We start from the raw sequence: 23,002 nt of genomic DNA, 5'->3' as shown, positions 1-23,002 counted from the left end.
TTATAATCTGTAGAACTAAAAAATGCAGTTTCTTAAACACTGCAGCCTGGTAGCAACAAAGTCGAGTTAACTTTTGTCAAGTTGGACTACGCAGTTGCTGTTTTCAATAATAACCCAAACATCAATCAAGATATGAAAAGACATAAAGAGCTGATTGACCTCGACGTGATTTGAACACGCAACCTTCTGATCTGGAGTCAGACGCGCTACCGTTGCGCCACGAGGTCAGTTGAAACGTGTTGTTGCTCCCATACTTCACATGAAAAGTGCATGATAAAATATATGGACACCATCTTAAAATTTGCTACTTATAATCACAGTTTGGAAATGATATAAACAAGGATGAATTAAGGTCTTCACTTTCAGATTCAGGGATTTCCAATTAAAAATTTAGAATATAGTAATAAACCCTTTTTTCTTACAAATTCAAAGATGACAATGGTATGAACAAATTAATAGGTGTTTCTGACTTGCCACAAATTTCCTGTTTTGAACTCAGTTCCCAATGATATATCTCATCAAAGGATTGTTGAAAAGATTTTATTCAGTAGAATTAAAAAAGCAATTTTTCAAACACTTTCCTGACAGGTGGCAACAAGATCATGATAATCTATTGTCAGTTAGAATACGCAGTTTCTGTTTTCAATCTTAACCCAAACATCGATCAACTTTTAAAAAGATGAAAGAGATACTTGAACATGACATAATTTAAACATGCATCATTCTGACCAGGAGTAAGGCGCACTACCGTCAGTGTATGAGGACAGCTGTAAAACTTGCTTGCTCCCATAATTCACTTGTAAAGTGCATGAGGAAATATACAGACACCATCTTGAAATTTGCTACTTTAAATCACAGTTTAGAAAAGTAATAACAAGGATGAATTAGGATCTTCACGTTCCGATTCAGAGATTTCCAGTTTAAAGTTTAGATTCTAGTAATAAGCCTGATTTTCTTACAAATTCAAAGATGACAATGGTATGAACAAAGCGATAGGTGTTCCTGGCATTTATTACATTTATTAATGTTTTAACTCAATTCCCAATAATATTTCTCATCAAAGTATTGTTGATAAGATTTTAATCTATAGAATTAAAAAAACACTTTTTTAAAAACTGTTCTGACCTATGTCAACAACGTTGTGTTAATCTATTTTCAGTTGGATTACCCAGTTTCTGTTTTCAATCTTAACCCAAACATCGATCAAGCTATAAAAATATGAAAGAGCTGCTTGACCATGATGAGATTTGAATACACAACTTTCTGATATGGATTCAGAAGCACTACAGTTGAATTAAGATCTTCACAATCAGATTCAGTGATTTCCAGTCAAAAATTAAGAATCTGGTAATAAACCCTCTTTTCTTACAAATTCAAAGATGGCAATGGTAAAAATAAATTAATAGGTAATTAATTACATTTATTAATGTTTGGAACTCAATTCCCAATAACAATTCTTATCAAAGTCCTCTTGAAACGATTATAATCTGTAGAACTAAAAAACGCAGTTTCTTAAACACTGCAGCCTGGTAGCAACAAAGTCGAGTTAACTTTTGTCAAGTTGGACTACGCAGTTGCTGTTTTCAATAATAACCCAAACATCAATCAAGATATGAAAAGACATAAAGAGCTGATTGACCTCGACGTGATTTGAACACACAACCTTCTGATCTGGAGTCAGACGCGCTACCGTTGCGCCACGAGGTCATTTGAAAAGTGTTGTTGCTCCCATACTTCACATGAAAAGTGCATGATAAAATATATGGACACGATCTTGAAATTTGCTACTTATAATCACAGTTTGGAAAAGATATAAACAAGGATGAATTAAGGTCTTCACTTTCAGATTCAGGGATTTCCAATTAAAAATTTAGAATATAGTAATAAACCCTTTTTTCTTACAAATTCAAAGATGACAATGGTATGAACAAATTAATAGGTGTTTCTGACTTGTCACAAATTTTCTGTTTTGAACTCAGTTCCCAATGATATATCTCATCAAAGATTGTTGAAAAGATTTTATTCAGTAGAATTAAAAAAGCAATTTTTCAAAGACTTTCCTGACAGGTGGCAACAAGATCATGATAATCTTTTGTCAGTTAGAATACGAAGTTTCTGTTTTCAATCTTAACCCAAACATCGATCAACTTTTAAAAAGATGAAAGAGATACTTGAACGTGACATAATTTAAACATGCATCATTCTGACCAGGAGTAAGGCGCACTACCGTCAGTGTATGAGGACAGCTGTAAAACTTGCTTGCTCCCATAATTCACTTGTAAAGTGCATGAGGAAATATACAGACACCATCTTGAAATTTGCTACTTTAAATCACAGTTTAGAAAAGTAATAACAAGGATGAATTAGGATCTTCACGTTCCGATTCAGGGATTTCCAGTTTAAAGTTTAGATTCTAGTAATAAGCCTGATTTTCTTACAAATTCAAAGATGACAATGGTATGAACAAAGCGATAGGTGTTTCTGGCATTTATTACATTTATTAATGTTTTTAACTCAATTCCCAATAATATTTCTCATCAAAGTATTGTTGATAAGATTTTAATCTATAGAATTAAAAAAACACTTTTTAAAAACTGTTCTGACCTGTGTCAACAACATTGTGTTAATATATTTTCAGTTGGATTACCCAGTTTCTGTTTTCAATCTTAACCCAAACATCGATCAAGCTATAAAAATATGAAAGAGCTGTTTGACCATCACGTGATTTGAATACACAACTTTCTGATATGGAATCAGAAGCACTACAGTTGAATTAAGATCTTCACAATCAGATTCAGTGATTTCCAGTCAAAAATTAAGAATCTGGTAATAAACCCTCTTTTCTTACAAATTCAAAGATGGCAATGGTAAAAATAAATTAATAGGTGCTTATGGCATTAATTACATTTATTAATGTTTGGAACTCAATTCCCAATAACAATTCTTATCAAAGTCCTCTTGAAATGATTATAATCTGTAGAACTAAAAAATGCAGTTTCTTAAACACTGCAGCCTGGTAGCAACAAAGTCGAGTTAACTTTTGTCAAGTTGGACTATGCAGTTACTGTTTTCAATAATAACCCAAACATCAATCAAGATATGAAAAGACATAAAGAGCTGATTGACCTCAACGTGATTTGAACACACAACCTTCTGATCTGGAGTCAGACGCGCTAACGTTGCTCCACGAGGTCAGTTGAAAAGTGTTGTTGCTCCCATACTTCACATGAAAAGTGCATGATAAAATATATGGACACCATCTTGAAATTTGCTACTTATAATCACAGTTTAGAAACGATATAAACAAGGATGAATTAAGGTCTTCACTTTCAGATTCAGGGATTTCCAATTAAAAATTTAGAATATAGTAATAAACCCTTTTTTCTTACAAATTCAAAGATGACAATGGTATGAACAAATTAATAGGTGTTTCTGACTTGCCACAAATTTCCTGTTTTGAACTCAGTTCCCAATGATATATCTCATCAAAGGATTGTTGAAAAGATTTTATTCAGTAGAATTAAAAAAGCAATTTTTCAAACACTTTCCTGACAGGTGGCAACAAGATCATGATAATCTATTGTCAGTTAGAATACGCAGTTTCTGTTTTCAATCTTAACCCAAACATCGATCAACTTTTAAAAAGATGAAAGAGATACTTGAACATGACATAATTTAAACATGCATCATTCTGACCAGGAGTAAGGCGCACTACCGTCAGTGTATGAGGACAGCTGTAAAACTTGCTTGCTCCCATAATTCACTTGTAAAGTGCATGAGGAAATATACAGACACCATCTTGAAATTTGCTACTTTAAATCACAGTTTAGAAAAGTAATAACAAGGATGAATTAGGATCTTCACGTTCCGATTCAGGGATTTCCAGTTTAAAGTTTAGATTCCAGTAATAAGCCTGATTTTCTTACAAATTCAAAGATGACAATGGTATGAACAAAGCGATAGGTGTTCCTGGCATTTATTACATTTATTAATGTTTTTAACTCAATTCCCAATAATATTTCTCATCAAAGTATTGTTGATAAGATTTTAATCTATAGAATTAAAAAAACACTTTTTTAAAAACTGTTCTGACCTGTGTCAACAACGTTGTGTTAATCTATTTTCAGTTGGATTACCCAGTTTCTGTTTTCAATCTTAACCCAAACATCGATCAAGCTATAAAAATATGAAAGAGCTGCTTGACCATGACGTGATTTGAATACACAACTTTCTGATATGGATTCAGAAGCACTACAGTTGAATTAAGATCTTCACAATCAGATTCAGTGATTTCCAGTCAAAAATTAAGAATCTGGTAATAAACCCTCTTTTCTTACAAATTCAAAGATGGCAATGGTAAAAATAAATTAATAGGTGCTTATGGCATTAATTACATTTATTAATGTTTGGAACTCAATTCCCAATAACAATTCTTATCAAAGTCCTCTTGAAACGATTATAATCTGTAGAACTAAAAAATGAAGTTTCTTAAACACTGCAGCCTGGTAGCAACAAAAAGATTTTATTCAGTAGAATTAAAAAAGCAATTTTTCAAACACTTTCCTGACAGGTGGCAACAAGATCATGATAATCTATTGTCAGTTAGAATACGCAGTTTCTGTTTTCAATCTTAACCCAAACATCGATCAACTTTTAAAAAGATGAAAGAGATACTTGAACATGACATAATTTAAACATGCATCATTCTGACCAGGAGTAAGGCGCACTACCGTCAGTGTATGAGGACAGCTGTAAAACTTGCTTGCTCCCATAATTCACTTGTAAAGTGCATGAGGAAATATACAGACACCATCTTGAAATTTGCTACTTTAAATCACAGTTTAGAAAAGTAATAACAAGGATGAATTAGGATCTTCACGTTCCGATTCAGGGATTTCCGGTTTAAAGTTTAGATTCCAGTAATAAGCCTGATTTTCTTACAAATTCAAAGATGACAATGGTATGAACAAAGCGATAGGTGTTCCTGGCATTTATTACATTTATTAATGTTTTTAACTCAATTCCCAATAATATTTCTCATCAAAGTATTGTTGATAAGATTTTAATCTATAGAATTAAAAAAACACTTTTTTAAAAACTGTTCTGACCTGTGTCAACAACGTTGTGTTAATCTATTTTCAGTTGGATTACCCAGTTTCTGTTTTCAATCTTAACCCAAACATCGATCAAGCTATAAAAATATGAAAGAGCTGCTTGACCATGACGAGATTTGAATACACAACTTTCTGATATGGATTCAGAAGCACTACAGTTGAATTAAGATCTTCACAATCAGATTCAGTGATTTCCAGTCAAAAATTAAGAATCTGGTAATAAACCCTCTTTTCTTACAAATTCAAAGATGGCAATGGTAAAAATAAATTAATAGGTAATTAATTACATTTATTAATGTTTGGAACTCAATTCCCAATAACAATTCTTATCAAAGTCCTCTTGAAACGATTATAATCTGTAGAACTAAAAAACGCAGTTTCTTAAACACTGCAGCCTGGTAGCAACAAAGTCGAGTTAACTTTTGTCAAGTTGGACTACGCAGTTGCTGTTTTCAATAATAACCCAAACATCAATCAAGATATGAAAAGACATAAAGAGCTGATTGACCTCGACGTGATTTGAACACACAACCTTCTGATCTGGAGTCAGACGCGTTACCGTTGCGCCACGAAGTCATTTGAAAAGTGTTGTTGCACCCATACTTCACATGAAAAGTGCATGATAAAATATATGGACACCATCTTGAAATTTGCTACTTATAATCACAGTTTGGAAAAGATATAAACAAGGATGAAATAAGGTCTTCACTTTCAGATTCAGGGATTTCCAATTAAAAATTTAGAATATAGTAATAAACCCTTTTTTCTTACAAATTCAAAGATGACAATGGTATGAACAAATTAATAGGTGCTTCTGACTTGCCACAAATTTTCTATTTTGAACTCAGTTCCCAATGATATATCTCATCAAAGATTGTTGAAAAGATTTCATTCAGTAGAATTAAAAAAGCAATTTTTCAAACACTTTCCTGACAGGTGGCAACAAGATCATGATAATCTATTGTCAGTTAGAATACGCAGTTTCTGTTTTCAATCTTAACCCAAACATCGATCAACTTTTAAAAAGATGAAAGAGATACTTGAACATGACATAATTTAAACATGCATCATTCTGACCAGGAGTAAGGCGCACTACCGTCAGTGTATGAGGACAGCTGTAAAACTTGCTTGCTCCCATAATTCACTTGTAAAGTGCATGAGGAAATATACAGACACCATCTTGAAATTTGCTACTTTAAATCACAGTTTAGAAAAGTAATAACAAGGATGAATTAGGATCTTCACGTTCCGATTCAGGGATTTCCAGTTTAAAGTTTAGATTCTTGTAATAAGCCTGATTTTCTTACAAATTCAAAGATGACAATGGTATGAACAAAGCGATAGGTGTTTCTGGCATTTATTACAGTTATTAATGTTTTTAACTCAATTCCCAATAATATTTCTCATCAAAGTATTGTTGATAAGATTATAACCTATAGAATTAAAAAAACACTTTTTAAAAAACTGTTCTGACCTGTGTCAACAACATTGTGTTAATATATTTTCAGTTGGATTACCCAGTTTCTGTTTTCAATCTTAACCCAAACATCGATCAAGCTATAAAAATATGAAAGAGCTGCTTGACCATGACGTGATTTGAATACACAACTTTCTGATATGGATTCAGAAGCACTACAGTTGAATTAAGATCTTCACAATCAGATTCAGTGATTTCCAGTCAAAAATTAAGAATCTGGTAATAAACCCTCTTTTCTTACAAATTCAAAGATGGCAATGGTAAAAATAAATTAATAGGTGCTTATGGCATTAATTACATTTATTAATGTTTGGAACTCAATTCCCAATAAGAATTCTTATCAAAGTCCTCTTGAAACGATTATAATCTGTAGAACTAAAAAATGCAGTTTCTTAAACACTGCAGCCTGGTAGCAACAAAGTCGAGTTAACTTTTGTCAAGTTGGACTACGCAGTTGCTGTTTTCAATAATAACCCAAACATCAATCAAGATATGAAAAGACATAAAGAGCTGATTGACCTCGACGTGATTTGAACACGCAACCTTCTGATCTGGAGTCAGACGCGCTACCGTTACGCCACGAGGTCAGTTGAAATGTGTTGTTGCTCCCATACTTCACATGAAAAGTGCATGATAAAATATATGGACACCATCTTGAAATTTGCTACTTATAATCACAGTTTGGAAAAGATATAAACAAGGATGAATTAAGGTCTTCACTTTCAGATTCAGGGATTTCCAATTAAAAATTTAGAATATAGTAATAAACCCTTTTTTCTTACAAATTCAAAGATGACAATGGTATGAACAAATTAATAGGTGTTTCTGACTTGCCACAAATTTCCTGTTTTGAACTCAGTTCCCAATGATATATCTCATAAAAGGATTGTTGAAAAGATTTTATTCAGTAGAATTAAAAAAGCAATTTTTCAAACACTTTCCTGACAGGTGGCAACAAGATCATGATAATCTATTGTCAGTTAGAATACGCAGTTTCTGTTTTCAATCTTAACCCAAACATCGATCAACTTTTAAAAAGATGAAAGAGATACTTGAACATGACATAATTTAAACATGCATCATTCTGACCAGGAGTAAGGCGCACTACCGTCAGTGTATGAGGACAGCTGTAAAACTTGCTTGCTCCAATAATTCACTTGTAAAGTGCATGAGGAAATATACAGACACCATCTTGAAATTTGCTACTTTGAATCACAGTTTAGAAAAGTAATAACAAGGATGAATTAGGATCTTCACGTTCCGATTCAGGGATTTCCAGTTTAAAGTTTAGATTCTTGTAATAAGCCTGATTTTCTTACAAATTCAAAGATGACAATGGTATGAACAAAGCGATAGGTGTTCCTGGCATTTATTACATTTATTAATGTTTTTAACTCAATTCCCAATAATATTTCTCATCAAAGTATTGTTGATAAGATTTTAATCTATAGAATTAAAAAAACACTTTTTTAAAAACTGTTCTGACCTGTGTCAACAACGTTGTGTTAATCTATTTTCAGTTGGATTACCCAGTTTCTGTTTTCAATCTTAACCCAAACATCGATCAAGCTATAAAAATATGAAAGAGCTGCTTGACCATGACGTGATTTGAATACACAACTTTCTGATATGGATTCAGAAGCACTACAGTTGAATTAAGATCTTCACAATCAGATTCAGTGATTTCCAGTCAAAAATTAAGAATCTGGTAATAAACCCTCTTTTCTTACAAATTCAAAGATGGCAATGGTAAAAATAAATTAATAGGTGCTTATGGCATTAATTACATTTATTAATGTTTGGAACTCAATTCCCAATAACAATTCTTATCAAAGTCCTCTTGAAACGATTATAATCTGTAGAACTAAAAAATGCAGTTTCTTAAACACTGCAGCCTGGTAGCAACAAAGTCGAGTTAACTTTTGTCAAGTTGGAATACGCAGTTGCTGTTTTCAATAATAACCCAAACATCAATCAAGATATGAAAAGACATAAAGAGCTGATTGACCTCGACGTGATTTGAACACGCAACCTTCTGATCTGGAGTCAGACGCTCTACCGTTGCGCCACGAGGTCAGTTGAAATGTGTTGTTGCTCCCATACTTCACATGAAAAGTCCATGATAAAATATATGGACACCATCTTGAAATTTGCTACTTATAATCACAGTTTGGAAAAGATATAAACAAGGATGAATTAAGGTCTTCACTTTCAGATTCAGGGATTTCCAATTAAAAATTTAGAATATAGTAATAAACCCTTTTTTCTTACAAATTCAAAGATGACAATGGTATGAACAAATTAATAGGTGTTTCTGACTTGCCACAAATTTTCTGTTTTGAACTCAGTTCCCAATGATATATCTCATCAAAGATTGTTGAAAAGATTTTATTCAGTAGAATTAAAAAAGCAATTTTTCAAACACTTTCCTGACAGGTGGCAACAAGATCATGATAATCTATTGTCAGTTAGAATACGAAGTTTCTGTTTTCAATCTTAACCCAAACATCGATCAACTTTTAAAAAGATGAAAGAGATACTTGAACGTGACATAATTTAAACATGCATCATTCTGACCAGGAGTAAGGCGCACTACCGTCAGTGTATGAGGACAGCTGTGAAACTTGCTTGCTCCCATAATTCACTTGTAAAGTGCATGAGGAAATATACAGACACCATCTTGAAATTTGCTACTTTAAATCACAGTTTAGAAAAGTAATAACAAGGATGAATTAGGATCTTCACGTTCCGATTCAGGGATTTCCAGTTTAAAGTTTAGATTCTTGTAATAAGCCTGATTTTCTTACAAATTCAAAGATGACAATGGTATGAACAAAGCGATAGGTGTTCCTGGCATTTATTACATTTATTAATGTTTTTAACTCAATTCCCAATAATATTTCTCATCAAAGTATTGTTGATAAGATTTTAATCTATAGAATTAAAAAAACACTTTTTTAAAAACTGTTCTGACCTGTGTCAACAACGTTGTGTTAATCTATTTTCAGTTGGATTACCCAGTTTCTGTTTTCAATCTTAACCCAAACATCGATCAAGCTATAAAAATATGAAAGAGCTGCTTGACCATGACGTGATTTGAATACACAACTTTCTGATATGGATTCAGAAGCACTACAGTTGAATTAAGATCTTCACAATCAGATTCAGTGATTTCCAGTCAAAAATTAAGAATCTGGTAATAAACCCTCTTTTCTTACAAATTCAAAGATGGCAATGGTAAAAATAAATTAATAGGTGCTTATGGCATTAATTACATTTATTAATGTTTGGAACTCAATTCCCAATAACAATTCTTATCAAAGTCCTCTTGAAACGATTATAATCTGTAGAACTAAAAAATGCAGTTTCTTAAACACTGCAGCCTGGTAGCAACAAAGTCGAGTTAACTTTTGTCAAGTTGGACTACGCAGTTGCTGTTTTCAATAATAACCCAAACATCAATCAAGATATGAAAAGACATAAAGAGCTGATTGACCTCGACGTGATTTGAACACGCAACCTTCTGATCTGGAGTCAGACGCGCTACCGTTGCGCCACGAGGTCAGTTGAAACGTGTTGTTGCTCCCATACTTCACATGAAAAGTGCATGATAAAATATATGGACACCATCTTGAAATTTGCTACTTATAATCACAGTTTGGAAAAGATATAAACAAGGATGAATTAAGGTCTTCACTTTCAGATTCAGGGATTTCCAATTAAAAATTTAGAATATAGTAATAAACCCTTTTTTCTTACAAATTCAAAGATGACAATGGTATGAACAAATTAATAGGTGTTTCTGACTTGCCACAAATTTCCTGTTTTGAACTCAGTTCCCAATGATATATCTCATAAAAGGATTGTTGAAAAGATTTTATTCAGTAGAATTAAAAAAGCAATTTTTCAAACACTTTCCTGACAGGTGGCAACAAGATCATGATAATCTATTGTCAGTTAGAATACGCAGTTTCTGTTTTCAATCTTAACCCAAACATCGATCAACTTTTAAAAAGATGAAAGAGATACTTGAACATGACATAATTTAAACATGCATCATTCTGACCAGGAGTAAGGCGCACTACCGTCAGTGTATGAGGACAGCTGTAAAACTTGCTTGCTCCCATAATTCACTTGTAAAGTGCATGAGGAAATATACAGACACCATCTTGAAATTTGCTACTTTAAATCACAGTTTAGAAAAGTAATAACAAGGATGAATTAGGATCTTCACGTTCCGATTCAGGGATTTCCAGTTTAAAGTTTAGATTCTAGTAATAAGCCTGATTTTCTTACAAATTCAAAGATGACAATGGTATGAACAAAGCGATAGGTGTTCCTGGCATTTATTACATTTATTAATGTTTTTAACTCAATTCCCAATAATATTTCTCATCAAAGTATTGTTGATAAGATTTTAATCTATAGAATTAAAAAAACACTTTTTTAAAAACTGTTCTGACCTATGTCAACAACGTTGTGTTAATCTATTTTCAGTTGGATTACCCAGTTTCTGTTTTCAATCTTAACCCAAACATCGATCAAGCTATAAAAATATGAAAGAGCTGCTTGACCATGACGAGATTTGAATACACAACTTTCTGATATGGATTCAGAAGCACTACAGTTGAATTAAGATCTTCACAATCAGATTCAGTGATTTCCAGTCAAAAATTAAGAATCTGGTAATAAACCCTCTTTTCTTACAAATTCAAAGATGGCAATGGTAAAAATAAATTAATAGGTAATTAATTACATTTATTAATGTTTGGAACTCAATTCCCAATAACAATTCTTATCAAAGTCCTCTTGAAACGATTATAATCTGTAGAACTAAAAAACGCAGTTTCTTAAACACTGCAGCCTGGTAGCAACAAAGTCGAGTTAACTTTTGTCAAGTTGGACTACGCAGTTGCTGTTTTCAATAATAACCCAAACATCAATCAAGATATGAAAAGACATAAAGAGCTGATTGACCTCGACGTGATTTGATCACACAACCTTCTGATCTGGAGTCAGACGCGCTACCGTTGCGCCACGAGGTCATTTGAAAAGTGCTGTTGCTCCCATACTTCACATGAAAAGTGCATGATAAAATATATGGACACCATCTTGAAATTTGCTACTTATAATCACAGTTTGGAAAAGATATAAACAAGGATGAATTAAGGTCTTCACTTTCAGATTCAGGGATTTCCAATTAAAAATTTAGAATATAGTAATAAACCCTTTTTTCTTACAAATTCAAAGATGACAATGGTATGAACAAATTAATAGGTGCTTCTGACTTGCCACAAATTTTCTATTTTGAACTCAGTTCCCAATGATATATCCCATCAAAGATTGTTGAAAAGATTTCATTCAGTAGAATTAAAAAAGCAATTTTTCAAACACTTTCCTGACAGGTGGCAAGAAGATCATGATAATCTATTGTCAGTTAGAATACGCAGTTTCTGTTTTCAATCTTAACCCAAACATCGATCAACTTTTAAAAAGATGAAAGAGATACTTGAACATGACATAATTTAAACATGCATCATTCTGACCAGGAGTAAGGCGCACTACCGTCAGTGTATGAGGACAGCTGTAAAACTTGCTTGCTCCCATAATTCACTTGTAAAGTGCATGAGGAAATATACAGACACCATCTTGAAATTTGCTACTTTAAATCACAGTTTAGAAAAGTAATAACAAGGATGAATTAGGATCTTCACGTTCCGATTCAGGGATTTCCAGTTTAAAGTTTAGATTCTTGTAATAAGCCTGATTTTCTTACAAATTCAAAGATGACAATGGTATGAACAAAGCGATAGGTGTTCCTGGCATTTATTACATTTATTAATGTTTTTAACTCAATTCCCAATAATATTTCTCATCAAAGTATTGTTGATAAGATTTTAATCTATAGAATTAAAAAAACACTTTTTTAAAAACTGTTCTGACCTGTGTCAACAACGTTGTGTTAATCTATTTTCAGTTGGATTACCCAGTTTCTGTTTTCAATCTTAACCCAAACATCGATCAAGCTATAAAAATATGAAAGAGCTGCTTGACCATGACGTGATTTGAATACACAACTTTCTGATATGGATTCAGAAGCACTACAGTTGAATTAAGATCTTCACAATCAGATTCAGTGATTTCCAGTCAAAAATTAAGAATCTGGTAATAAACCCTCTTTTCTTACAAATTCAAAGATGGCAATGGTAAAAATAAATTAATAGGTGCTTATGGCATTAATTACATTTATTAATGTTTGGAACTCATTTCCCAATAACAATTCTTATCAAAGTCCTCTTGAAACGATTATAATCTGTAGAACTAAAAAATGCAGTTTCTTAAACACTGCAGCCTGGTAGCAACAAAGTCGAGTTAACTTTTGTCAAGTTGGACTACGCAGTTGCTGTTTTCAATAATAACCCAAACATCAATCAAGATATGAAAAGACATAAAGAGCTGATTGACCTCGACGTGATTTGAACACGCAACCTTCTGATCTGGAGTCAGACGCGCTACCGTTGCGCCACGAGGTCAGTTGAAACGTGTTGTTGCTCCCATACTTCACATGAAAAGTGCATGATAAAATATATGGACACCATCTTGAAATTTGCTACTTATAATCACAGTTTGGAAAAGATATAAACAAGGATGAATTAAGGTCTTCACTTTCAGATTCAGGGATTTCCAATTAAAAATTTAGAATATAGAAATAAACCCTTTTTTCTTACAAATTCAAAGATGACAATGGTATGAACAAATTAATAGGTGTTTCTGACTTGCCACAAATTTTCTGTTTTGAACTCAGTTCCCAATGATATATCTCATCAAAGATTGTTGAAAAGATTTTATTCAGTAGAATTAAAAAAGCAATTTTTCAAAGACTTTCCTGACAGGTGGCAACAAGATCATGATAATCTATTGTCAGTTAGAATACGAAGTTTCTGTTTTCAATCTTAACCCAAACATCGATCAACTTTTAAAAAGATGAAAGAGATACTTGAACGTGACATAATTTAAACATGCATCATTCTGACCAGGAGTAAGGCGCACTACCGTCAGTGTATGAGGACAGCTGTAAAACTTGCTTGCTCCCATAATTCACTTGTAAAGTGCATGAGGAAATATACAGACACCATCTTGAAATTTGCTACTTTAAATCACAGTTTAGAAAAGTAATAACAAGGATGAATTAGGATCTTCACGTTCCGATTCAGGGATTTCCAGTTTAAAGTTTAGATTCTAGTAATAAGCCTTATTTTCTTACAAATTCAAAGATGACAATGGTATGAACAAAGCGATAGGTGTTTCTGGCATTTATTACATTTATTAATGTTTTTAACTCAATTCCCAATAATATTTCTCATCAAAGTATTGTTGATAAGATTTTAATCTATAGAATTAAAAAAACACTTTTTTAAAAACTGTTCTGACCTGTGTCAACAACATTGTGTTAATATATTTTCAGTTGGATTACCCAGTTTCTGTTTTCAATCTTAACCCAAACATCGATCAAGCTATAAAAATATGAAAGAGCTGTTTGACCATCACGTGATTTGAATACACAACTTTCTGATATGGATTCAGAAGCACTACAGTTGAATTAAGATCTTCACAATCAGATTCAGTGATTTCCAGTCAAAAATTAAGAATCTGGTAATAAACCCTCTTTTCTTACAAATTCAAAGATGGCAATGGTAAAAATAAATTAATAGGTGCTTATGGCATTAATTACATTTATTAATGTTTGGAACTCAATTCCCAATAACAATTCTTATCAAAGTCCTCTTGAAACGATTATAATCTGTAGAACTAAAAAATGCAGTTTCTTAAACACTGCAGCCTGGTAGCAACAAAGTCGAGTTAACTTTTGTCAAGTTGGACTACACAGTTACTATTTTCAATAATAACCCAAACATCAATCAAGATATGAAAAGACATAAAGAGCTGATTGACCCCGACGTGATTTGAACACGCAACCTTCTGATCTGAAGTCAGACGCTACCGTTGCCCAACGAGGTCAGTTGAAAAGTGTTGTTGCTCCCATACTTCACATGAAAAGTGCATGATAAAATATATGGACACCATCTTGAAATTTGCTACTTATAATCATAGTTTGGAAAAGATATAAACAAGGATGAATTAAGGTCTTCACTTTCAGATTCAGGGATTTCCAATTAAAAATTTAGAATATAGTAATAAACCCTTTTTTCTTACAAATTCAAAGATGACAATGGTTTGAACAAATTAATAGGTGTTTCTGACTTGCCACAAATTTTCTGTTTTGAACTCAGTTCCCAATGATATATCTCATCAAAGATTGTTGAAAAGATTTTATTCAGTAGAATTAAAAAAGCAATTTTTCAAACACTTTCCTGACAGGTGGCAACAAGATCATGATAATCTATTGTCAGTTAGAATACGCAGTTTCTGTTTTCAATCTTAACCCAAACATCGATCAACTTTTAAAAAGATGAAAGAGATACTTGAACGTGACATAATTTAAACATGCATCATTCTGACCAGGAGTAAGGCGCACTACCATCAGTGTATGAGGACAGCTGTAAAACTTGCTTGCTCCCATAATTCACTTGTAAAGTGCATGAGGAAATATACAGACACCATCTTGAAATTTGCTACTTTAAATCACAGTTTAGAAAAGTAATAACAAGGATGAATTAGGATCTTCATGTTTCGATTTAGGGATTTCCAGTTTAAAGTTTAGATTCTAGTAATAAGCCTGATTTTCTTACAAATTCAAAGATGACAATGGTATGAACAAAGCGATAGGTGTTCCTGGCATTTATTACATTTATTAATGTTTTTAACTCAATTCCCAATAATATTTCTCATCAAAGTATTGTTGATAAGATTTTAATCTATAGAATTAAAAAAATACTTTTTCAAAAACTGTTCTGACCTGTGTCAACAATGTTGTGTTAATCTATTTTCAGTTGGATTACCCAGTTTCTGTTTTCAATCTTAACCCAAACATCGATCAAGCTATAAAAATATGAAAGAGCTGCTTGACCATGACGTGATTTGAATACACAACTTTCTGATATGGATTCAGAAGCACTACAGTTGAATTAAGATATTCACAATCAGATTCAGTGATTTCCAGTCAAAAATTAAGAATCGGGTAATAAACCCTCCTTTCTTACAAATTCAAAGATGGCAATGGTAAAAATAAATTAATAGGTGCTTATGGCATTAATTACATTTATTAATGTTTGGAACTCCATACCCAATAACAATTCTTATCAAAGTCCTCTTGAAACGATTATAATCTGTAGAACTAAAAAATGCAGTTTCTTAAACACTGCAGCCTGGTAGCAACAAAGTCGAGTTAACTTTTGTCAAGTTGGACTACGCAGTTACTGTTTTCATTAATAACCCAAACATCAATCAAGATATGAAAAGACATAAAAAGCTCATTGACCCCGATGTGATTTGAATACGCAACTGTCAATCTGGAGTCAGACGCGCTACCGTTGCGCCACGAGGTCAGTTGAAAAGTATTGTTGCTCCCATACTTCACATGAAAAGTGCATGATAAAATATATGGACACCATCTTGAAATTTGCTACTTATAATCACAGTTTGGAAAAGATATAAACAAGGATGAATTAAGGTCTTCACTTTCAGATTCAGGGATTTCCAATTAAAAATTTAGAATATAGTAATAAACCCTTTTTTCTTACAAATTCAAAGATGACAAAGGTATGAACAAATTAATAGGGGTTTCTGACTTGCTCCAAATTTTCTGTTTTGAACTCAGTTCCCAATGATATATCTCATCAAAGATTGTTGAAAAGATTTTATTCGGTATAATTAAAAAATCAATTTTTCATACACTTTCCTGACAGGTGGCAACAAGATCATGATAATCTATTGTCAGTTAGAATACGCAGTTTCTGTTTTCAATCTTAACCCAAACATCGATCAACTTTTAAAAAGATGAAAGAGATACTTGAACGTGACATAATTTAAACATGCATCATTCTGACCAGGAGTAAGGCGCACTACCGTCAGTGTATGAGGACAGCTGTAAAACTTGCTTGCTCCCATAATTCACTTGTAAAGTGCATGAGGAAATATGCAGACACCATCTTGAAATTTGCTACTTTAAATCACAGTTTAGAAAAGTAATAACAAGGATGAATTAGGATCTTCACGTTCCGATTCAGGGATTTCCAGTTTAAAGTTTAGATTCTAGTAATAAGCCTGATTTTCTTACAAATTCAAAGATGACAATGGTATGAACAAAGCGATAGGTGTTCCTGGCATTTATTACATTTATTAATGTTTTTAACTCAATTCCCAATAATATTTCTCATCAAAGTATTGTTGATAAGATTTTAATCTATAGAATTAAAAAAACACTTTTTTAAAAACTGTTCTGACCTGTGTCAACAACGTTGTGTTAATCTATTTTCAGTTGGATTACCCAGTTTCTGTTTTCAATCTTAACCCAAACATCGATCAAGCTATAAAAATATGAAAGAGCTGCTTGACCATGACGTGATTTGAATACACAACTTTCTGATATGGATTCAGAAGCACTACAGTTGAATTAAGATCTGCACAATCAGATTCAGTGATTTCCAGTCAAAAATTAAGAAACTAGTAATAAACCCTCTTTTCTTACGAATTCAAAGATGGCAATGGTAAAATTAAATTAATAGGTGCTTATGGCATTAATTACATTTATTAATATTTGGAACTCAATTCCCAATAACAATTCTTATCAAAGTCCTCTTGAAACGATTATAATCTGTAGAACTAAAAAATGCAGCTTCTTTAACACTGCAGCCTGGTAGCAACAAAGTCGAGTTAACTTTTGTCAAGTTGGACTACGCAGTTACTGTTTTCAATAATAACCCAAACATCAATCAAGATATGAAAAGACATAAAGCGCTGATTGACCTCGACGTGATTTGAACACGCAACCTTCTGATCTGGAGTCAGACGCGCTACCGTTGCGCCACGAGGTCAGTTGAAACGTGTCATTGCTCCCATACTTCACATGAAAAGTGCATGATAAAATATATGGACACCATCTTGAAATTTGCTACTTATAATCACAGTTTGGAAAAGGTATAAACAAGGATGAATTAAGGTCTTCACTTTCAGATTCAGGGATTTCCAATTAAAAATTTAGAATATAGTAATAAACCCTTTTTTCTTACAAATTCAAAGATGACAATGGTATGAACAAATTAATAGGTGTTTCTGACTTGCCACAAATTTTCTGTTTTGAACTCAGTTCCCAATGATATATCTCATCAAAGGATTGTTGAAAAGATTTTATTCAGTAAAATTAAAAAAGCAATTTTTCAAACACTTTCCTGACAGGTGGCAACAAGATCATGATAATCTATTGTCAGTTAGAATACGCAGTTTCTGTTTTCAATCTTAACCCAAACATCGATCAACTTTTAAAAAGATGAAAGAGATACATGAACGTGACATAATTTAAACATGCATCATTCTGACCAGGAGTAAGGCGCACTACCGTCAGTGTATGAGGACAGCTGTAAAACTTGCTTGCTCCCATAATTCACTTGTAAAGTGCATGAGGAAATATACAGACACCATCTTGAAATTTGCTACTTTATATCACAGTTTAGAAAATTAATAACAAGGATGAATTAGGATCTTCACTTTCCGATTCAGGGATTTCCAGTTTAAAGTTTAGATTCTAGTAATAAGCCTGATTTTCTTACAAATTCAAAGATGACAATGGTATGAACAAAGCGATAGGTGTTCCTGGCATTTATTACATTTATTAATGTTTTTAACTCTATTCCCAATAATATTTCTCATCAAAGTATTGTTGATAAGATTTTAATCTATAGAATTAAAAAAACACTTTTTTAAAAACTGTTCTGACCTGTGTCAACAACGTTGTGTTAATCTATTTTCAGTTGGATTACCCAGTTTCTGTTTTCAATCTTAACCCAAACATCGATCAAGCTATAAAAATATGAAAGAGCTGCTTGACCATGACGTGATTTGAATACACAACTTTCTGATATGGATTCAGAAGCACTACAGTTGAATTAAGATCTTCACAATCAGATTCAGTGATTTAAAGTCAAAAATTAAGAATCTGGTAATAAACCCTTTTTTCTTACAAATTCAAAGATGACAATGGTATGAACAAATTAATAGGGGTTTCTGACTTGCCCCAAATTTTCTGTTTTGAACTCAGTTCCCAATGATATATCTCATCAAAGGATTGTTGAAAAGATTTTATTCGGTAGAATTAAAAAAGCAATTTTTCAAACACTTTCCTGACAGGTGGCAACAAGATCATGATAATCTATTGTCAGTTAGAATACGCAGTTTCTGTTTTCAATCTTAACCCAAACATCGATCAACTTTTAAAAAGATGAAAGAGATACTTGAACGTGACATAATTTAAACATTTAAACACTTTTTTAAAAACTGTTCTGACCTATGTCAACAACGTTGTGTTAATCTATTTTCAGTTGGATTACCCAGTTTCTGTTTTCAATCTTAACCCAAACATCGATCAAGCTATAAAAATATGAAAGAGCTGCTTGACCATGACGTGATTTGAATACACAACTTTCTGATATGGATTCAGAAGCACTACAGTTGAATTAAGATCTTCACAATCAGATTCAGTGATTTCCAGTCAAAAATTAAGAATCTGGTAATAAACCCTCTTTTGACCTGTGTCAACAACATTGTGTTAATCTATTTTCAGTTGGATTACCCAGTTTCTGCTTTCAATCTTAACCCAAACATCGATCAAGCTATAAAAATATGAAAGAGCTGCTTGACAATGATGTGATTTGAATACACAACTTTCTGATATGGATTCAGAAGCACTACAGTTGAATTAAGATCTTCACATTCAGATTCAGTGATTTCCAGTCAAAAATTAAGAATCTGGTAATAAACCCTCTTTTCTTACAAATTCAAAGATGGCAATGGTAAAAATAAATTAATAGGTGCTTATGGCATTAATTACATTTATTAATGTTTGGAACTCAATTCCAAATAACAATTCTTATCAAAGTACTCTTGAAACGATTATAATCTGTAGAACTAAAAAATGCAGTTTCTTAAACACTGCAGTCTGGTAGCAACAAAGTCGAGTTACCTTTTGTCAAGTTGGACTACGAAGTTACTGTTTTCAATAATAACCCAAACATGAATCACGATATGAAAAGACATAAACAGCTGATTGACCCCGACGTGATTTGATCACGCAACCTTCTGATGTGGAGTCAGACGCGCTACCGTTGCGCCACGAGGTCAGTTGAAAAGTGTTGTAGCTCCCATACTTCACATGAAAAGTGCATGATAAAATATATGGACACCATCTTGAAATTTGCTACTTATAATCACAGTTTGGAAAAGATATAAACAAGGATGAATTAAGGTCTTCACTTTCAGATTCAGGGATTTCCAATTAAAAATATAGAATATAGTAATAAACGCTTTTTTCTTACAAATTCAAAGATGACAATGGTATGAACAAATTATTAGGTGTTTCTGACTTGCCACAAATTTCCTGTTTTGAACTCAGTTCCCAATGATATATCTAATCAAAGGATTGTTGAAAAGATTTTATTCAGTATAATTAAAAAAGCAATTTTTCAAACACTTTCCTGACAGGTGGCAACAAGATCATGATAATCTATTGTTAGTTAGAATACGCAGTTTCTGTTTTCAATCTTAACCCAAACATCGATCAACTTTTAAAAAGATGAAAGAGATACTTGAACATGACATAATTTAAACATGCATCATTCTGACCAGGAGTAAGGCGCACTACCGTCAGTGTATAAAACAGCTGTAAAACTTGCTTGCTCCCATAATTCACTTGTAAAGTGCATGAGGAAATATACAGACACCATCTTGAAATTTGCTACTTTAAATCACAGTTTAGAAAAGTAATAACAAGGATGAATTAGGATCTTCACGTTCCGATTCAAGGATTTCCAGTTTAAAGTTTAGATTCTAGTAATAAGCCTGATTTTCTTACAAATTCAAAGATGACAATGGTATGAACAAAGCGATAGGTGTTCCTGGCATTTATTACATTTATTAATGTTTTTAACTCAATTCCCAATAATATTTCTCATCAAAGTATTGTTGATAAGATTTTAATCTATAGAATTAAAAAAACACTTTTTTAAAAACTGTTCTGACCTGTGTCAACAACGTTGTGTTAATCTATTTTCAGTTGGATTACCCAGTTTCTGTTTTCAATCTTAACCCAAACATCGATCAAGCTATAAAAATATGAAAGAGCTGCTTGACCATGACGTGATTTGAATACACAACTTTCTGATATGGATTCAGAAGCACTACAGTTGAATTAAGATCTTCACAGTCAGATTCAGTGATTTCCAGTCAAAAATTAAGAAACTAGTAATAAACCCTCTTTTCTTACGAATTCAAAGATGGCAATGGTAAAATTAAATTAATAGGTGCTTATGGCATTAATTACATTTATTAATGTTTGGAACTCAATTCCCAATAACAATTCTTATCAAAGTCCTCTTGAAACGATTATAATCTGTAGAACTAAAAAATGCAGTTTCTTAAACACTGCAGCCTGGTAGCAACAAAGTCGAGTTAACTTTTGTCAAGTTGGACTACACAGTTACTATTTTCAATAATAACCCAAACATCAATCAAGATATGAAAAGACATAAAGAGCTGATTGACCCCGACGTGATTTGAACACGCAACCTTCTGATCTGAAGTCAGACGCTACCGTTGCCCAACGAGGTCAGTTGAAAAGTGTTGTTGCTCCCATACTTCACATGAAAAGTGCATGATAAAATATATGGACACCATCTTGAAATTTGCTACTTATAATCATAGTTTGGAAAAGATATAAACAAGGATGAATTAAGGTCTTCACTTTCAGATTCAGGGATTTCCAATTAAAAATTTAGAATATAGTAACAAACCCTTTTTTCTTACAAATTCAAAGATGACAATGGTTTGAACAAATTAATAGGTGTTTCTGACTTGCCACAAATTTTCTGTTTTGAACTCAGTTCCCAATGATATATCTCATCAAAGATTGTTGAAAAGATTTTATTCAGTAGAATTAAAAAAGCAATTTTTCAAACACTTTCCTGACAGGTGGCAACAAGATCATGATAATCTATTGTCAGTTAGAATACGCAGTTTCTGTTTTCAATCTTAACCCAAACATCGATCAACTTTTAAAAAGATGAAAGAGATACTTGAACATGACATAATTTAAACATGCATCATTCTGACCAGGAGTAAGGCGCACTACCGTCAGTGTATGAGGACAGCTGTAAAACTTGCTTGCTCCCATAATTCACTTGTAAAGTGCATGAGGAAATATACAGACACCATCTTGAAATTTGCTACTTTAAATCACAGTTTAGAAAAGTAATAACAAGGATGAATTAGGATCTTCACGTTCCGATTCAGGGATTTCCAGTTTAAAGTTTAGATTCTAGTAATAAGCCTGATTTTCTTACAAATTCAAAGATGACAATGGTATGAACAAAGCGATAGGTGTTCCTGGCATTTATTACATTTATTAATGTTTTTAACTCAATTCCCAATAATATTTCTCATCAAAGTATTGTTGATAAGATTTTAATCTATAGAATTAAAAAAACACTTTTTTAAAAACTGTTCTGACCTGTGTCAACAACGTTGTGTTAATCTATTTTCAGTTGGATTACCCAGTTTCTGTTTTCAATCTTAACCCAAACATCGATCAAGCTATAAAAATATGAAAGAGCTGCTTGACCATGACGTGATTTGAATACACAACTTTCTGATATGGATTCAGAAGCACTACAGTTGAATTAAGATCTTCACAATCAGATTCAGTGATTTCCAGTCAAAAATTAAGAAACTAGTAATAAACCCTCTTTTCTTACGAATTCAAAGATGGCAATGGTAAAATTAAATTAATAGGTGCTTATGGCATTAATTACATTTATTAATGTTTGGAACTCAATTCCCAATAACAATTCTTATCAAAGTCCTCTTGAAACGATTATAATCTGTAGAACTAAAAAATGCAGCTTCTTAAACACTGCAGCCTGGTAGCAACAAAGTCGAGTTAACTTTTGTCAAGTTGGACTACGCAGTTACTGTTTTCAATAATAACCCAAACATCAATCAAGATATGAAAAGACATAAAGAGCTGATTGACCTCGACGTGATTTGAACACGCAACCTTCTGATCTGGAGTCAGACGCGCTACCGTTGCGCCACGAGGTCAGTTGAAACGTGTCGTTGCTCCCATACTTCACATGAAAAGTGCATGATAAAATATATGGACACCATCTTGAAATTTGCTACTTATAATCACAGTTTGGAAAAGGTATAAACAAGGATGAATTAAGGTCTTCACTTTCAGATTCAG

The 23,002-nt window shown here is 32.6% G+C and overlaps 11 non-coding genes across 11 annotated transcripts; all 11 read right to left on the bottom strand.

The window, feature by feature from the left end:
* Positions 1-155: 155 nt before the first annotated feature.
* Positions 156-227, bottom strand: TRNAW-CCA (transfer RNA tryptophan (anticodon CCA)). Its single transcript has one exon. It is a non-coding gene; the product is annotated as a tRNA-Trp (tRNA).
* A 1,408-nt stretch (positions 228-1,635) lies between these two features.
* TRNAW-CCA (transfer RNA tryptophan (anticodon CCA)) lies at positions 1,636-1,707 on the bottom strand. The gene has a single exon. It is a non-coding gene; the product is annotated as a tRNA-Trp (tRNA).
* A 3,911-nt stretch (positions 1,708-5,618) lies between these two features.
* Positions 5,619-5,690, bottom strand: TRNAW-CCA (transfer RNA tryptophan (anticodon CCA)). Its single transcript has one exon. It is a non-coding gene; the product is annotated as a tRNA-Trp (tRNA).
* Positions 5,691-7,106: 1,416 nt separating this feature from the next.
* TRNAW-CCA (transfer RNA tryptophan (anticodon CCA)) lies at positions 7,107-7,178 on the bottom strand. Its single transcript has one exon. It is a non-coding gene; the product is annotated as a tRNA-Trp (tRNA).
* Positions 7,179-8,595: 1,417 nt separating this feature from the next.
* On the bottom strand, positions 8,596-8,667 carry TRNAW-CCA (transfer RNA tryptophan (anticodon CCA)). The gene has a single exon. It is a non-coding gene; the product is annotated as a tRNA-Trp (tRNA).
* A 1,416-nt stretch (positions 8,668-10,083) lies between these two features.
* Positions 10,084-10,155, bottom strand: TRNAW-CCA (transfer RNA tryptophan (anticodon CCA)). Its single transcript has one exon. It is a non-coding gene; the product is annotated as a tRNA-Trp (tRNA).
* A 1,409-nt stretch (positions 10,156-11,564) lies between these two features.
* On the bottom strand, positions 11,565-11,636 carry TRNAW-CCA (transfer RNA tryptophan (anticodon CCA)). The gene has a single exon. It is a non-coding gene; the product is annotated as a tRNA-Trp (tRNA).
* Positions 11,637-13,052: 1,416 nt separating this feature from the next.
* Positions 13,053-13,124, bottom strand: TRNAW-CCA (transfer RNA tryptophan (anticodon CCA)). The gene has a single exon. It is a non-coding gene; the product is annotated as a tRNA-Trp (tRNA).
* Positions 13,125-17,513: 4,389 nt separating this feature from the next.
* On the bottom strand, positions 17,514-17,585 carry TRNAW-CCA (transfer RNA tryptophan (anticodon CCA)). The gene has a single exon. It is a non-coding gene; the product is annotated as a tRNA-Trp (tRNA).
* Positions 17,586-19,811: 2,226 nt separating this feature from the next.
* Positions 19,812-19,883, bottom strand: TRNAW-CCA (transfer RNA tryptophan (anticodon CCA)). The gene has a single exon. It is a non-coding gene; the product is annotated as a tRNA-Trp (tRNA).
* A 2,902-nt stretch (positions 19,884-22,785) lies between these two features.
* On the bottom strand, positions 22,786-22,857 carry TRNAW-CCA (transfer RNA tryptophan (anticodon CCA)). The gene has a single exon. It is a non-coding gene; the product is annotated as a tRNA-Trp (tRNA).
* Between the last annotated feature and the right edge of the window lie 145 nt (positions 22,858-23,002).

Source organism: Dendrobates tinctorius, unplaced genomic scaffold, assembly GCF_039654945.1.
Source record: "Dendrobates tinctorius isolate UK_male_01 unplaced genomic scaffold, ASM3965494v1 ptg000178l, whole genome shotgun sequence".
Taxonomy (NCBI): Eukaryota; Metazoa; Chordata; class Amphibia; order Anura; family Dendrobatidae; genus Dendrobates; species Dendrobates tinctorius.
Note: the sequence above shows the minus strand (reverse complement) of the source record. Positions and strands in the feature narration are given on the sequence as shown.